At 48.0% G+C, this 17,039-nt stretch overlaps 1 pseudogene across 1 annotated transcript; it reads right to left on the reverse strand.

Moving 5' to 3' along the window:
* Positions 1 to 441: 441 nt before the first annotated feature.
* On the reverse strand, positions 442 to 16,488 carry LOC149994384 (cell adhesion molecule CEACAM21-like; annotated as a pseudogene). Its single transcript, XR_016507599.1, has 5 exons — positions 16,304 to 16,488; positions 15,272 to 15,625; positions 4,229 to 4,506; positions 1,211 to 1,332; positions 442 to 502 (listed from the first exon to the last, which is right to left on the reverse strand). The product of XR_016507599.1 is annotated as a cell adhesion molecule CEACAM21-like (transcript).
* Between the last annotated feature and the right edge of the window lie 551 nt (positions 16,489 to 17,039).

The following is a 17,039-nucleotide window of genomic DNA, read 5'->3' on the forward strand; positions in this document are numbered from 1 at the left end:
AGAGGGCAGGAGGAGACCCTCAGTCCACTTGTGAAGACCTTCTTCCAATTCGCAAGGCCTTGCTTTTTGCCCAGTTGTGTTCCTCAGCAACAGGCGGCAGTGGCAAGAAGGGGCATTGAGACCCACAGCAGCCAGAGCACCACATGACGCTCACCAAAGGGAGGTGCCCACATCCATAAAGGAGGCAGGAGGGGGAGGGGGAAGTTGAGGAATGGCTTGGAGAAGCGTGTCCATCTTACTCAGGCCTGCCTGGTCTGGCTGAGTGAGTCTCTCCCAGGGCCGGGCCTCAGTGAAATCTTATGTGGCTAGGAAGTTCTGGGGACCTAAGCCAACTTACGGTTGGAAAGTGGAGATCCCTTTCAAACATTCAGAAGGTACCAGGACTCCTTACTAAGGCAGGGCGCACAGTGGAAACAGATCAGCTCTCACTGGGCGGAGGCTTTACTTAGTGTGGGTAGAGGCTGAGGGTTTGTGCTCTGTGACATCGCACTGGCTGCTGGCCCTAAATAAATCTCAGACACTGTGACTGCTGCTCCCAAGCGTAGGGTCTTGCTCCTTGAAATAGGAAGAACACTGTCAGCCCATAATTCCTTGGGGGTCCTTGGTACTCATTTATACCAGGGCCGGCACTGCCTTCCCTCCCAGGGCCCACCACCCCCTGTAATGTGCACTCCTTTCCTGCTGGCCTGCTGTCCACATGAGTCCATTCTTTATCAACTGCTTCTGAGCCCGCTTCTACCCCGACATCTGTCCCTTTTGAAGGTAAATGTTGTTTTATTCTCACTTTGTTTAGTGCCCCAAAGGCCTTCAGTTTCTGCCTTTTCTTAGGTTCTCTTCCTGTCCCGCCCCTCTGTTTTCCTTCTTTTTCTATAGTTGACAGAGCACAGGACTTGCTTTCTCCTGCTCCTCTTTTCATTTCTTCATTTGTTTTCCTTAGACCTTGATTTCCCTGATTGGGGCTTGGTGAACCATAATCAGATATGCCCTCTCTAAACCAGATGGGATGTGAATACCCATGTTCCAGAGCGAGTGGAATGAAGATGCTTGGAAACCAGGGAAGAAGAAGCTGCAGGGATTAGTGATGAGAAGCAGGGTTTAGGAAGGAGGAGGAGCAGATCCAGGCCCAGAGACAGAGGGGAAGTCTCCTTTTCTCTCCTAGGCACGGTGGTTAGCCTTGTAGGAAGTGGGGCAGGAGGAAAGGCTGTCATGCCCTCCAGTCTTCCTGATGTACAGAAGTACACCAGGACATCAGAACCACCCCAGCCAGGACTCCAGTTGTGATGCTGGTAATAGTCCCATCTGAGAGGCCAGGATTTTGTGGTGTTGAATCATTTTCATGGATAGAAAAGAAAAGGATGAATGAAGGTGACATTATTTTACAGTTGTGGGTGCCCTGGGAAACTACTTTCAACATGAAGTAGTTTGTACTTATTCCTCCAAGGAATAAATTTTCTGTGGGAAGATTGCTGTGTGGTGATCAGCTGACTACATCTTTGTAACTTTTTTCTTTCACTGTATTTCTAGGTTGGTGGCCATGGGCAGGAAACTAGATACACAAACAGTGGAACAGAATTGGTAGCCCAGAAATGAACTCACATGTATATACGGGCAACTAATTTTCAATGAAGGAGCCAAAATACACAATGGAGGAAAAGAAAGTCTCTTCAATAAATGGTGTTGGGAAAATTGTAAAGCCACATGCAAAAAAGTGAAACTAAACTGCCCTCTGACACCATGCACAAAAATTAATTCAAAATGGTTGAAGATTTGAATATGAGACCTGAAACAATAAAGCACATAGAACAAAACATAGGTACTAAATGTATGGACCTTCGTCTTAAAAAGGTTTCTGTGAACTTGACCACAAAGGCAAAGGAAATAAAAGTAAAAATAAACAAATGGGACTACGCCAAACCAAAAAGTTTCTGCACAACAAAAAACATTCATAACTTAATAAAAAGAATCCAACTGAATGGGAAAAGATACTTGTAAATGATACTTTTGATAAAGGGTTTTAATATCCAAAATATATAAAGAATTCATACAACTCAACAACAATTAAATAATCTAACTTAATAATGGGCAAAGGACCTAAACAGGCACTTTTCCCAAAAGGACAAAAGATATGTGAAAAGATGTTCAACTTCATGAGCTACAAGAGAAATGCAAATCAAAATCACAACGAGATATCTCACACCAGTTAGAATGGCTACTGTCAATAAGACAAGAAATAATGAGTGTCGAAGAGCATGTGGAGAAAAAAGGAACCCTAGTACACTGCTGGTGGGAAGGTAAATTGGTATGGCCATTATGGAAAACAGTATAAATGTATTTGAAAAAAAAATTAAGAACAGAGCTACCATATGACCCAACAATTTTTCTTCTAGGTACCTACATGAAAAATTTTTAAGCTTTTATTTGTAAAGATATGTACCCCTATGTTTATTGCAGCATAATTTACAACAGCCAAGACATGGAAACAACCTAAGTGTCCTTTGATGAATGATTGGATGAAAAATATGTGGTGTGTATATACAATACAGTATTCCTCAGCCATAAGAAAAGATGAAAGATTGCCACTTGTGATAGCATGGATGGGTTTTGAGAGTATCATGTTAAGTGAAATTTCACATGGAAAAGAATAAGAAGCATAATGATTACACTCACATGTGGGATAGAAAAATCAACAAATAAAAATACTCATAGACACAGACAACAATTCGGTGGTCACGAGAGTTGAAGCGGGGAGAGGGTAAGGAAGGTAAAGGGGGTCAAATATATGGTGACAGAAGGAGACTAGTCTTTGGGTGGTGAGCACATAATGTGATAGAGTTGATGTGTTATAGAATTGTACACCTGCAACTTAGATAATGTTATTAACCAATGTCACTCCAATACATTTAACTTTCAAAAAATTGAACAAAGAATTATCATTTGATCCAGCAATTCCACTTCTGTGTATATACCAAAAGGAATTGAAAGCAAGGGTTTGAACAGATATCTGTACACCCACATTCATAGCAGCATTATTCACAACAGCCAAAGGGTAAAAAAACAGCCCAAAAGTTCAAAGATGGATGAAAGATAATGAAAATATGATGTATACATAAAGGGAATATTATTCAGCCTTTAAAAAGAATGAAATTCTGACATATGCTACAACATGGATGAACTTGAAGACTTTATGATAAGTGAAATAAGCCAGACACAAAAGGACAAATATCATGATTCCACTTACATGAGGTACCTAGAATAGTCAAATTATAGAGACAAAAAGTGAAACAGTGGTTAGCAGGGGTTGGTGTGGGGGAGTGAGGAGTTATTGTTTAATGGATACAGAGTTCCAGCACATACGGTAAGATGAAAATTTCCTGGAAGTGGATAATGGTGATATTTGCACAACCACTAATGTAGATTACTAATGCCACTGAACTATACACTGAAAATAGTTAAAACAGTAAATTTTATATGTATTTTATCACATAAATATTATAGCAGAAACCCTGGCTGGTTTAGCTCAGTGGATTGAGCATCGGCCTGCGAGCTAAGTGTCGCTGGTTCGATCTTCCAGTCAGGGCACATCAGAGAAGGAAAACTCTGACTCCAAAAAAACCTCCGCTGCCTTGCAGCATACCTCTTCGGGGGAAAGGCTAAGGGAGTAAACCCCGACAGAAAATCCGGAGCCGGAGTCCCTAAGGCGGTTTGACGTTGTAGTCAACACCGGCAACTCCTGCGGCGCACCTGAAGCCAAGCTGTATTGACTCCGTCTTTCCCTTGGACCCTTCAGCTGCGAAGAGAGGGGGGGTCTGCTGCATGGGCAACAGCAGACCCTCCATATCACCCTGCCCAGGCTCTGTAGCTTCATCACAAGATGTCGATTCAACACGGGAGGAGACAGATACCATGTCACTCCCGAGTCGGACTGCACAGCCATTCTCGGCGGTGCAGATAGACTCTTAAGAAGCTACACCATCGTCTCTCGAGACGGACGGCTGCCGCCGATTATAGCAGAAAACAAAAACCTTGTGCAAAATCAGAGTGAATTCCAGACCCAAGATAATAAGCTAATATATGTGATTCAGTGACTGAACTCTTAACCACTTGGCATTCTGTTTACCAAAATGGTCTCCTGATTGAAATTCTACCCCTGTGATTTCTATCCACTTCACACACCATTGAGGGGGCAATCCTTCCAGGGAGGTGTAGGAAGGAGCAAGGGGTCACCTGCATTGCACATCCAGCCTGAAGGGGTCACTTTTGTTGGAACTGACAGGGTTGGAGACCTTATACTGAAAATCCCCAGCATCTTCTCTTCTGACGCAGTCTATACTGAGGGTGCTGTTGTCCCAGGAGAACTTCATCCTCTCCATGAGTCACAGACTCTGGTCACTGAAAAACCATGGGTGGAAATTCCAGTGTAATTTGTGAGACAAATCAGGATCATGGTGTCCTTATGCTCTGTGACTGTGGTGTTCCTGGCTCGGATGGAGGGCTTTCCCACAGGCTCTGTGGAGAAACAGAGGAGGTGACTGGTGGAGAGTGGACTCCTTCCTCAGAGATCTCAGCCACTCACAGTCCCCAGTGAGCTCTGTAATGATCACCAGGAAATGGCCTTCTGCAGAAGGAAGGGTGTGTTTGTCCAGGTGACAATCTGTAAGGAGAGGGTTGTACCTCCTCTCCAATACCAGATCACCCTGGAATGACCCCTGACCTGTCCCCCTGGACATCTGTAGTATCAACCCCAGGAAACTCTTCTCAGCCCACGTGTCTAGCATCCTCATCATCAGATGAAATTTTTCACCCATTGACTTTTGTATGACCCTTTCCTGTAGTTTTCTGTGACTTTCTAAAAGATCAGACCCCCTCTCCAGTATGGTGGCATTTCTTGTTTGTTAAGTGATTTATTCAAGAATAAGAATAGTTTAGCCAGTTTTTATGACCCTGGGACCTTGAGAACTTCTAAGCTAAAGGATCTCTCAGTCTGAATAGGACTTTCACTTCCTGGTCTGTGGATTGGTTACCACAGAGAAGAAAGGAGATCTCTAAAGAGAAGTAGTCACAGTTTACCCAAAAGGCTGGTACTCTCCGCCTTCTCCGAAAATGATAAACTTGGTGGCATTGCTCCTTCTGTCCCATGAAGGGACTTCATGGGTAAATCTACCTATGTGCCAAGTGCACACCAGTGTTTACCGCTCTCCTTTGGAATATCATATACATGGGTGTCGCACAGCATTATGCAGCTGGTGACTTCAGAGCCAGTACCCAGCTCAAAAGAGTCTATTCAATGGTTCATTCTCTTTCCATTTCTGTCCAGCCTGGCCTGAGGGGGGCCCTGGTGTCAGTGGGTGGCACAGTTTGGCCAGACAGAGAACAGGCCACCTGTGCAACTTTTCCATGGGCCCCTGTCCCAGCACAGATGGCAGCAGAGCTGATCATCCTACAGCACACAGGACAGCTCCCAACAAGAATTACCAGCCTGCAATATCACTGTTGAGGAGAGCCCTGCTGTGTGCCCTGCCCCCAACATTGCCAGGGGCGGTTCCCTCGCCCCCGTTTCTCATCTCTCCCGACCTTGTCCACCCCGTCCCCATCCTCTTGCATCTTCAGTTCCAGTCCTTCTGAACCTGAATGTGCCCTTTGTCCAAGGTCAGCTCTAACCTCTCAATCCCACCCCCCACCCCTTTTTTCCTCTTCCAGCAAGAAGAATCCACTAGAGGGCACTCACGCTCCTGCTCTCCTGCCACAAACCCAGCCCCGGAATGCTCTTTAGATTTGCCCAGTGTGAATCTCCTGCATCAGACGTCACAGTCCCCAGGGAACAAACTCACACTGGAGGATGTGGCAGCATGGACTGGAGCTTGGAACCGATCCCAGGCCCCAAGTCACTAGGGAGAGGGACGACCAGTGCAGGCTGGACATTCAGGGCCCCGACGCCCCCAGCCGGTGTGTCGTCACTGGGGGAAATGACAGGGAGTCCGTGGCCCAGAGGATTGGATCACTCCTCTTACCTGTCTCTGTCCTTCCCACAGCCGAATCACACAGCAGCACCCTCCCTTTGAGACCTTGCAGTTCCTCCCACTAGAGAGGAGCGTGCCCGCCCCTCCCCATTTGTCTTGGGAGAAGCTGCAGGCTCGCTCAGGCAGGAGTCTCAGGCAGGAGTCCAGGTCTGGGTCAGTTCCCACCATGCAATAGAGGCTCCCGGTTTCCTTGTTTCTCCCAGTCAGCGGCAAGAACAGTGTCTCACGGTGGCCTCTTTATCTCTGGTGCATTCAGGAAACCTGCTGTGTGTCTCAGGCCTGAGGTCACCTCAGAGTCACCCCTAGGAAAGGCCCTAGCACCAGCTCCTCCTGTCTTTGTTCTGAGAGGTCTGAGCCGTTAGTCTGGTCTTCCTGTCCAGGGAGTGGCCCTACCTGAGGTCCAGGTCCCCTCAAGACACTCTGACCCTAAGTAGGGCTTCCGCACCAGCCTTCACTGTGGCTCTGCCCCTGACCTTGAGCTGTCCCCATGGGTGAGTCTTGTAGGAGGTCGAGGCCCACAGGCTTGGAGTCCATGTGGTGGGCACAGGCAGCTGGGCCTCCCTGCTGACCCGCGTGGTGCTGCAGGGGCTCCCCAGTGCGTCTGGGGCTCGCTGCAGTACGGTGGGCACCTTCCTCAGGCCAAGGAGCTCCCCCTTCTCCCAGTGCGCCATCAGTGCCTGCCTGTCCAAATCTGAGTGAACGAGGAGTGTCTCAAAGACCACTTCGCCTCTCTTGTCGTCATTATATTATTCTCCAGTTAACCCGTTGGTGTGGTAAAAGGCAGTGGTTGATTTGTGACTGGTAAGGCCACCTTGCATTCCCGAGGACCAAACTCAACTTGATAAATCCTGATGGATGTCGATAGCATTTTTCTTTAGGGATTTTTCATCTCTGCTCGTGAGAAGGGCCTGCACTTTCACTCCCTCATTCTTTCCTGGTCTGGTTTTGACACAAAGGTTATGCTGCCCCATTAAAGGAGTGAATGAGAGTCCTTTACTTTTACTTTTCTCTGGGAAAGTTGTGTTGGGTTGGACTGGGCTGCCCTGTGATTGCTTTGTGGATATTTCTGTTTAACCTGAAGAAATGTTACACTCCTTTTCTTGTAAAGTAACATGAATGTTGCAGTCAATGCCCGCATGTGTGCGTGCTCAGGAGACCTCTGCCCAGATCCCGGTAGAGAGCTGTGCCCAAACCAGGAACCGCTCTCCTGCCCTCCCAACAGTTACAGCCCCAATGTCACCTCCATTCTGATCAGCAGCACTCCAGACTAACGTGTCCTTTTGGGAACTTTTACACAAGTAGAATTGTTTCTTATATTTCTTTCTACATTTGACAACTTCATTCAAGTCTGCATATGAGATGATCCATGCTGTTGTGGGAGCAGTAATTTATCCCTTTTTCATGCTGTATAATATTCCTTTGTTTGTATACACCACAATATTTAGCCATTGGCTGTAGGACATTTGGATTGTCTGGTTTTGGCTCTTCTGAACAATACTGATGTGAATATTTATGTACATGTATTTTGGTGGATCGAACACATGTTCTTGCAATAATACCATTGTATTTGCTGGAACATCTTCTAAAATATATATAAATTATAGATTCTTCTGCCAGATAGTTGAACAAAGTTATATTTCCACCACCAATGTTCACATGTCTAGGTTTCCAGCTGTTGGGGTCATCAATCCTTTAAATTTTAGCCATTCTCATGTGGTTGAAATAACATTTCATAATGGCTTTTATTTGCATTTCCCAAATAAACAATAAAGCACATTCTTCTTTACATATGCTTACTGGCCATTTACGTATGTTCCACTGTTTAGTGTCTCTTCAAGTTTTTAGTCATTTCAAAAAAATGGATTGTCAGTCTTTTTCTTGTTGCTTTTGTAGGATTTTGTTATGCACTTTGGATATGGCTTCTTTGTCATATAGATGTACAAATACACATATATAACTCCCCCACTCCCAAAACTAATACAATATTGTATTAGTCAGCTTCAACTTAAAGTCGTCGTCGGCAGCCGTCCGTCTCGAGAGACGATGGCGTAGCTTCCTGAGAGTCTATCTGCACCGCCGAGAATGGCTGTGCAGTCCGACTCGGGAGTGACAATCCCTGCCACACTTGTTACAGGTGAAGGCAGATGGCTGTTGTTGCTGCTGTTGACGCTGCTTCCGCCTCAATCTTTTCTGGACCGCCTCCTCGTTGCGCGCAGCCTCCGCGCGTGACGTACCTTGCCTGACCGCGAGCCTCCAGGCTAGGCGGTCGTCTGCTTGAACTTCCCATGTGTTGAGATTGATGGAGCATTGTGTCATGTCCTTTTTGCAGATGTCTTTGAACCGCAGTTTTGGGCGCCCTGTCATCCTCTGGCCTTCTGCTAGCTCGCCGTAGAGGAGGTCTTTGGGAATACGGCCTGCATCCATTCTTTTGACATGGCCGAGCCACCTGAGGCGTCTCTCGCTAAGAACTGCATGCAAACTGCTCATGTTGGCTCGCTTCAGCACCTCGGTGTTGGGGACCTTATCCTGCCAGGCGACATGCAGGACGCGTCGCAGGCACCTCATGTGGAAGCTGTTGAGTTTCCTTTCGTGCCTTGCGTAGGTGGTCCACGTCTCGCTGCCATAGAGGAGAGTGCTGAGTACGCAGGCTTGGTAGATGCGCAGTCTGGTTTTCTCAGTGAGGCTGGAATTGTTCCACGCTCGCTGGTTCAGTTTGGCCATAACTGTGGCTGCCCTGGCGATTCTCCGATTGACCTCCAAGTCGACTGACAGAGAGCTCGAGATGGTGGACCCAAGGTAAGTGAAATCGTTGACAACCTCCAGGGTGTATCTGTCGATGGTGATGCATGGGGGAGTCCCCGTGCCTTGAGCCATAACGTTCGTCTTCGTCAGGCTGATGGCTAGTCCGAACTCCTTGCATGTGTGGGAATGGACATTTTCTGGTGAGCCTGTCAGACACTTGTCCCAGGGACTCAGCTCCTTCAAACAGGGTCCTGTCCGTGCCTGGGCTGGAGAGGGACATAGACAGTGGCCTTGAGCAGGTCAGTCAGGAGCCAGTCAACACCCAGGACCAGGCTGGGGCAAAGCCACCTCCCCTTGAGCAGTATTCCCAGGACATGCCCTTGGAGGGAAGACTTGGCAGGGACCCAGATGGAGCCCATGAAGCCACCGCCCTCAGAGCGCACTGTTCTTATAACCCTCGAGATGTGGGGGCAGCTTCCTCTGACCTCCCCCACCCTTCCCTTTGCTCCTGTTTGTCCCTCAGACCTGGTCCTGCCCTGTCCCCAGGCTTCTCTCCATCCAACTGAGCACTTTCCACAGCCACTACCCTGCATCAGAACCTCTCAACCTCACGCTGCCTCCCCGAGAGCCCTCCTTGGAGATGCAGTCAGATTGCTGGTTCTCCCAGGGAGGCCAGGGGGACAGAGTGAGAGCCCAGTCGCCAGTCACCTGCCTGGATGGGAACAGTGGGGTTTAGGGCTGTGCAGTTCACTGAGCCCCTGGGGAGAGGGAGATCCCAGAAGAAGAGCCTCCTGGGCCTTGGGAGGCTGAGGGGAAGAACGAGGTCAGGCCCCACATGGCCAACCTGTGGATGTCCGCTGCAGGGACATCTGGGTGTCCAGGAATCCCTGAGGCTTAGTGTGCTGAAAGCCACTCCCTGGAGGCTGGAGGTTGGGGGTTGCACACTTAGGTGGGCAAAGCCTACAGGGGCTGGTACAGGTATGGAAGGTGTAGGATGTCCTAGAACTTTGGGGTTCACCTCTAGCATGAGTCAGCCTGGATGGTGTCCCCATGAGCAGGTGTGCCTGGGTGCATCTTTCTGTGGTGATGGTGGAGCCTCATGTGGAGAGAAATCTTGTCCTGCGTGAGCCCCTCTATTGTTGAGTCTCAGCCCAGGGGATCCCTGTCCCTACAGAAGACATGTGTCCCTGATTCACACATTGCCCTTCAGGAGGTGGGATGGGGTCTTTAGATGGTGTTGGAACCTGCATGGAGACTGACCCTTCTCTCCAGGTTGCACCTTATCCCAGGGTCTCAGCTTGAGACCTGGACTCTCCCATCCTCTCTCCTCCCACCTCTGAGCAGGATGATGGGAGCAGTTGCTTTATGTCAAGGGCATTTCTTCTTGGTGTTACCGGCTGCACATGGGTCCTCCTGTCTATTCCTGTTGTCCATGCCGGAGTCCAGGAGGCATCCACATGTCCCCCTGGAGAAGGGACAGAGCTTGGATTCCTGCAAGCTTATCACGTGCTCCCACCAGTCATCACATAACCACTCCCCATCCTCTGAGTGACTCAGTGATGTCACCTCCACTGTAGAGATGGTGCAACTGAGACCAACCAGAGGTGAGGGCTGGTGTGGAATATTATTTAAGTCAACAACAATGACAATGTCTGTTCGCATTTTTGAGCATTTATTGATTCAATGCAAGTCTTCTAAGGACTTTCCACTTCCCTCACTGACTATTCACAGGAAAACTATTTAGAAAGTGCAACATAACCATCATTTTCGGATAAGAAAAAATTTATTCAGAATTTAATGATATAGAGAAGGGGATGAGGGTCACTCATATTTCCAGCTGATGGGGTTGGAGACCTCACGCTGATATAACCCCAGCGTCCTCCCTCCTGACAGGGTCTATGATGAGGGTGCTATTGCCCCGGGACAGCTTCATCCTCTCCATGAGCAGGAGACTCTGGTTATTGGAGAACCACCTGGTGTAGACCCCAGTGTCATTTGTGAGACAAGACAGGACCACAGTGCTCCTGGCCCAGATGGAGGGCTTTCCCACGGGCTCTGTGGAGAAACAGAGGAGGTGACTGATGGAGTGGGCTCCTTCCTCAGAGAGCTCAGCCACTCACTGTCCCCAGTGAGCTCTGTGAACATCACCAGAAGATGGCCCTGACCTCTGCAGAAGAATGAGTGTCTTTGTTAAGGCAACAATGTGTAAGGAGAGGGCTGCAACTCCTCTCTGACTCCTGATCACCCCAGGGCGAGCCCTGACCTGTCCCCATGGACATCTCTGTACTATCAGCACCAGGAACCTCCCTTCAGCCCCTGTGTCCTACAACCTCATCCTCAGGTGGGGTTTTTTTCTACAAACTTTCTGACCCTTTCCTAAACTTTCTTTGACTTCAAGGAAGATCAGCTTTTGCTCCTCATGTAGACTTCATGTTTGTAGGGGAAGGCAGGCTTGCCATTTCTGTCCAGCTCTGGGGCCAAGGAAACCTTACAGAAAGTGGGAAGGCACCTACTTCTTGTTAAATAATTTACTAGACAATAAAACAGCCCAACCCGTCTTTATGACCTTGGACCTACAAAGGTGTCATCTAAGGGTTTCTCAATCTGAGCAGGACTTTACTCCCTGGTCTGTGGATTGAATATCACCGTGAAGAAAATCTGTAGAGAGAAGTGGTTATAGTTTTAACAAAAGACAGGAATGGTAAGAATAGAATACAACTATTCAACAGGGTAAAGACCACACATAAAAGCCCACAGCTAACATGATACTCCATGGAGAAACTCTGAAATGTTACTAAACTGTGAACAGGACAAAGATGTTGCTTTCACCATTTCTATCCACCATACTGAAAGTTTGGCCAGAATACCCAGGCAAGAAGATGAAATATAAGGCATACGAATTGGAAAGGAAGAAGAAAAATTATCTCCTTTTAACAGAGGACATGGTTTTATATGTAGAAAATCCTCAATATTCCACATATAGAAAAAAAAACCTGTTAGAATAAATGAATTCATTGAAATCACAGGAGACAAAATCAACACTCAGCATCATCTTTGTTTCTTTACAAAAACCATGAACAATCCCAAAACAGAATAAAAAAAACAATTCCATTTACAACAGTATCAGAATGAATAAAATACTTAGCAATAAACTTAAACAGGGAGGTGGAAGATATATACACTGAAAACTACATTTCTGAAAGGAAGCAAAGAAATAAATGAAAAGACATCCATGTTCATGGATTAAAAGATTTAATATTGTTAGAATGTCAATATATCCCCAAATGTCTATATATTTGATATGATCCTATCAAAACCCCAATGAAACTTTTGCAGAAATAGGAAAATCCATTCTAGAATTTATATGGAATTTTTAGGGACCCCAAATAGTTGTGACAATCTTAAAAAAGAACAAATTTGGAGGTCTCACACTTCCTAATTTTAAAACTCACTACAGAGCTCAAGCAACCAAAGTATTCAGGCACTGGCATCAAGGCAGATATCCAGATTGTGGAAGACAGTAGGAACCCAGAAATAAAGCCTCCGTCACATGAGAAAATGGTCTCAAGAAAGAAGCCAACACCATTCAATGGAGAAAGGACAGTCTTTTCAACAAATGGTGATGAACAACGACAACCACTGCAAACAAATGAAGTGAACCACTGTCTTACACTGTACACAAAATTAACTCAGATGGACTTAGTTCTAAAAGGAAGACCTCAAATTATAATACTCAGAGGAAAATATAAGGGGAAGCTTAATGACATTGGATTTGGCAATGATTTCTTGAATATGACATTAAGAACACAGGCAAAAGAAAAAGAAAAAATTGATAAACTGAACTTTGCAAAAAATGAAAAACTGTTCATCAAAGGACACGTTCTACAGAGTGAAAGGTGACTTATGGAATGGGGGAAAATACTTTGCAAATCATATATAGGATGAGGGGTTAATATCCAGAATAGAGAGAAAGAACTACAACTCAACAACAACAACAAAACCAAATAACCAGGTTGAAAAATGGGCAAAGCACTTGAATAGACATTTCTCCAAAGAAGATATACAAATGGCCTGTGAGCACAAGGAAAGATGCTCAACATCACTATCTAAACTCTTGGGGTCAGAGTTGTTGCCTATGGTGTTAGGAGTGGGTAACTCTGTTGTGCAGGTAACAGAGGGAACACATCCCTACGTGGTACCTTTGATCCCTCCAAAGGCTTCTTCAATTACAGTTGGCACCTCTCACCTCTTGGCCAACTTGAGTCCTTAAAAGAGTAAGGCAGGTCTATGTATCTCAAGACAAATGGATGAGAATCTGAGTACTCAGAGAATGCAAGGCCTGCCACTCTAAGTCTGGGAGAAAGCACAGACTTTCTCAGGTGTCACTTAAGTAACAGGGTTTGATCATGGGTGTCAGAGATCGCCCGCACTTCCCCTGGTTCTTCACTGACCAGCTGACTGCCTGGCTGAACAGGGGCCATTCCTTCCAGCGGCACAGACCTCTATCACCCAGCTGAGCCACGATTTCCCAGGATGTCCTCAGACTGGGATTTGAGCAGAAATAACACATGGGGACCAGGAGCGATCCAGTGGTCCACTGACTACTCAGGCCCCTGGGCCAAGAGGTGGGTCAGGTCTTCCCAGGTAAGAGTGACTGACGTAAGTCAGTGAACCAATAGATGATAGAGCAGAGTCCAAGGAATGATCTAGAAAAGAATGAGGCAAACAGGCAGGAGCTGGTTGTGGCAACAAACCCATGTGCTCTGCACTTGGTCATTGAAGTCATTCTCCCTCTGCTGAAGGCAGGTGGGGACTTGGGCAGATGCAGAGGGGTGGCAAAGGGCAAGTGGGGAACATGAACCTGCTGAAATTCTGGCTCCTGTGGACCATTTGTGTTTGGTAGTTGAGATAGAAATGTGGAAAGAAGTTAACATTTTTCCATATGTAAATTTATTATTAATGTTTCAGGGGCTAAGACCAATTGCAGGAAGGAATATTTCTCTAGAGAGCAGCAAAGAGTCTGAGACAGGGGTCTCAGTTCCTGGAGAAACAGGGAGCCTGTGTCCTGTGGCCAGAATTCCAAGGACTCTGAATCCAGGTTCCAGTCTCTGAAGAGATTTTGGATTACATTCACTCATTCATTCAGCACTCACTCCCTCTCTCTTACATAAGAGAGCCATTGAGGGCTGGTCCCTGAGCTGGTTGCAGGTGTGCAGTGGGGAGTGAGAAAGCAAAGTCCTTTCCTTTGTATCGAGCAGGAGTGATACCAACACATCAGGGAACAAATAAGTGGTTTCAAGTCCAGTGCTGGGAGGTGTGGATCGGCCACGTGGGAAGCCCTGGGCATTCCCAGCACTGACTCTGATTGTTCATGAAGGTAATTTGGTTCTGGAGTAAAAAAAAAAAAAAAAAAAAAAAAAAAAATTAATTCTCCATTTGCTCCACATCCCAGACCAGAATCTGTCCCTCTGAGCTGAGGATGCCTAAGAAGAAAGGGTCTGAACCAATGGTTGGTCTAGGGATCCACAGGCACCTAATAAGGCCCTCAGGGTGGAGGAGAGTGTGGGGCTGTGCCTGAGGCAGACCTCTCATTAGATCAGCTGCTCATGGTCTGTGTGACTTTGCTTTAGTGACTGTACCTCCCTGTGCTGCCGTTTCTCCTCAGTGGAGGGGGATGAATATTTGGCTGCCAGGTTGTCAGGATATTAACCGTAAAATATTCATAGTATCTGACCTAAATCTTGGGATAGGGGAGCTGCTCAAATTAGAGGCATGTTACTGATCAGCTCCCAGAGTGAATCCCCTGGGCTGATCCCTGGTGGACAGGAGCTGCCAGGATACTGACCTTCCTCTAAGCTCTCCTAAGTCCCCCAAGGCAGCCCACAAACGGCCTGGTGACCTTGTCCATCTGTGCTCTCCACACAGTCTCAGGTGAGGACCAGGCTCCAGCCCTGCCCAGACGTGGCTCTTGGGGCTGAGCCCTGGCTGGTGAACAGCTCAAGAGCCACAGGCAACTTGGAAGTCATTGCTCCCAGTCAGCCCCGCCCATAGACCAAACCCAGCCTGACACAGGCTCCCCAGAATCCCTGGAGTCAGGAGCCCTGGACCAAAGGTCTGGGGAGGGACTGACCAGGCTGAGCTTCTCCGTGAAGATTCCAGGGGCCCCTCAGTCCAGGCCCTGACTGAGCCCTGCAGGGTCTTTCTCTGGGTCATGGTCATGGGGAGGGGCCCAGGGCACTGGACTGAGACAGGATTCTCTTTGCTGAGTCACTCCTATCAGACTGGTCCTTCTCTCTGTGGCAAATGCCTTCAGGGCTGGACTCCATGATGAGAACCCTGATCTTAGAGAATCTGTCTCTGCTGTGTGTATCCTGCACAAAATGACCCAACCCCAACCTGGGGCATGATGCAGAGGGGCACAGAGGCAGGGTCCAGGGCTGTGAGTCCTGCGTGAGAGCAGAATTCAGAATTCTCCCCGCCTGACACCCCGAGGTCAGAGAGCAATCACTCACAGTGTACTCGGAGCTCTCCAGTTGCTCTGTCACCTTGAAAATTTTTTTTAATGGCCAGTAGAGTGTAGTATCCGGTGTCCTGCAGGGTGATGTTCTGGAACAGCAGCGATCCATTGGGGTATACTGTCTCTCGGCTGCTGTATGCAGGTCCTGGGTGTGTTTCTTGAGCATCTATTACATATGATGCAATTTGACAGTCGCTGTCCACGCTTTCCCCTTTGAACCAGACATAGCCTGCAAGAAACCCTGGCGGATTGTGGACAAGGAGAAGAGCATCCTTCCCTTCAGTAGCGCTGGTCGAAACTATAGTGAGTTGGGCAGTGGTGGGCAGGCTCCAGAAGATAAAGAGTGAGACTAGGAAGGAAGAGAGAAATTGATCGACACTTGAGTCTACGTATTAGGAGGGAAGGATAAGGCCCTGGGTCCTGAGCAGGTCTCTTCTTCTCTCAGCCATGGTCTGTGTGAGCATGAGTGTCTGTGTCTGCACCTGTGAGTGTAAGTGTGTGTGTGTGTGTGTGTGTCTTCCATGGTCAAGGTCAGCAGCATGGTCACCATGACTTCAGTACCTCTGAACCTGTTATTTTCTCTGTTTCAAATACTCTTCCCCAGGTGTCTGCCCGGCTCACCCCCTCACTGCCCTCAAGACCCCTGCTGACACTCAGGGACATCCTTAGGAGACAACTTCACTGACCACCTCTTTTAATTACCCTCTGTCTTCGCTTTCTGACCTGTCCCTGCTTTGTTCCCTTCATGATACATGTGGGTACCTGACGTCACATCTAGATCTTTCCTTGGCCCTCTCCTCTCCATAGAACATGAGCTGCATGGGGGCAGGCGCCTGTTGTACCCCCAGATCATGAGATTTCCCTGTTGCTGAGCCCCCTCCCCCATCCTACTCTATTCCTCTGTTCTCTCCCCTCAGGTCCAAGTGGCAGTCCTCTGTTCCCTCTCAGAGCGCTGTCCTCCCCAGGAGACCCAGCCCGTCTCTGTCCCCCATCCTCCTGTCCACCCCCAGGGATTGTCCCGTTTTACCAGCCAGCAGGAGCCACTGCCAGGGGACACGCCCTGAGGAGAACTCCATGGTGTCTGCTGCCTGCTCCGTCTCTCCTTCTGCAAGAAGCTCCAGCTCCAGAAACGGTCACAGGCACCTCTGTGCTGAAGTGCGGGACCTGCTGTCCTTCCTACCTTTGAGCTGAGTCTCCTCCCAAAGCAGGAGTGCTTACCCAGTCACATGGGAGGGGCGGGCCTCTGCCCAGGACCCTCCTCCTCCCCTCACTCTCCAGTCTCCTGCCCCTCCTTCCCTTTTCCTTCTGGGCACTGCCATGGCTTCTTTAGCTGTGACTCTCCACCACGTACACACACACACACACACACACAAGCACAAGCCTGTGGTGTCAGGGTTCCAGACAACTGCCACAGCCCCCCTTATCACTTGGGATTTTTCCCTTCAGAACAGGATCCTGGGGTCACATCAGGAATTCTCCTCACAAAGATGTCATTCCTGTGGTGCAGCAGAATCACCTGTGAAACTTTTTGTAAAGCTTGAGATGCCCAGGTGACAACTTAAAATTGCTGCTTCAGCAGCTGTCCAGCTACGGTGACAAGCAGGCCAGGCAACGCCCTGTGATGTGGGGGCAAACAGGGAGTGGCTCCAGATTTCGTTCATATGTGGATTCTGACTCAGCAGCTGTGCTGTGGTCCAGAGAGTTTGCACACAGCCTTGGACTCTGCTGTGTAGTGGCTGTGGTCTGCCATCAACAGAGAGCCC

The sequence above is a fragment of the Furipterus horrens genome, unplaced genomic scaffold (genome assembly GCF_987537825.1).
Source record: "Furipterus horrens unplaced genomic scaffold, mFurHor1.1.pri manual_scaffold_13, whole genome shotgun sequence".
NCBI lineage: Eukaryota > Metazoa > Chordata > Mammalia > Chiroptera > Furipteridae > Furipterus > Furipterus horrens.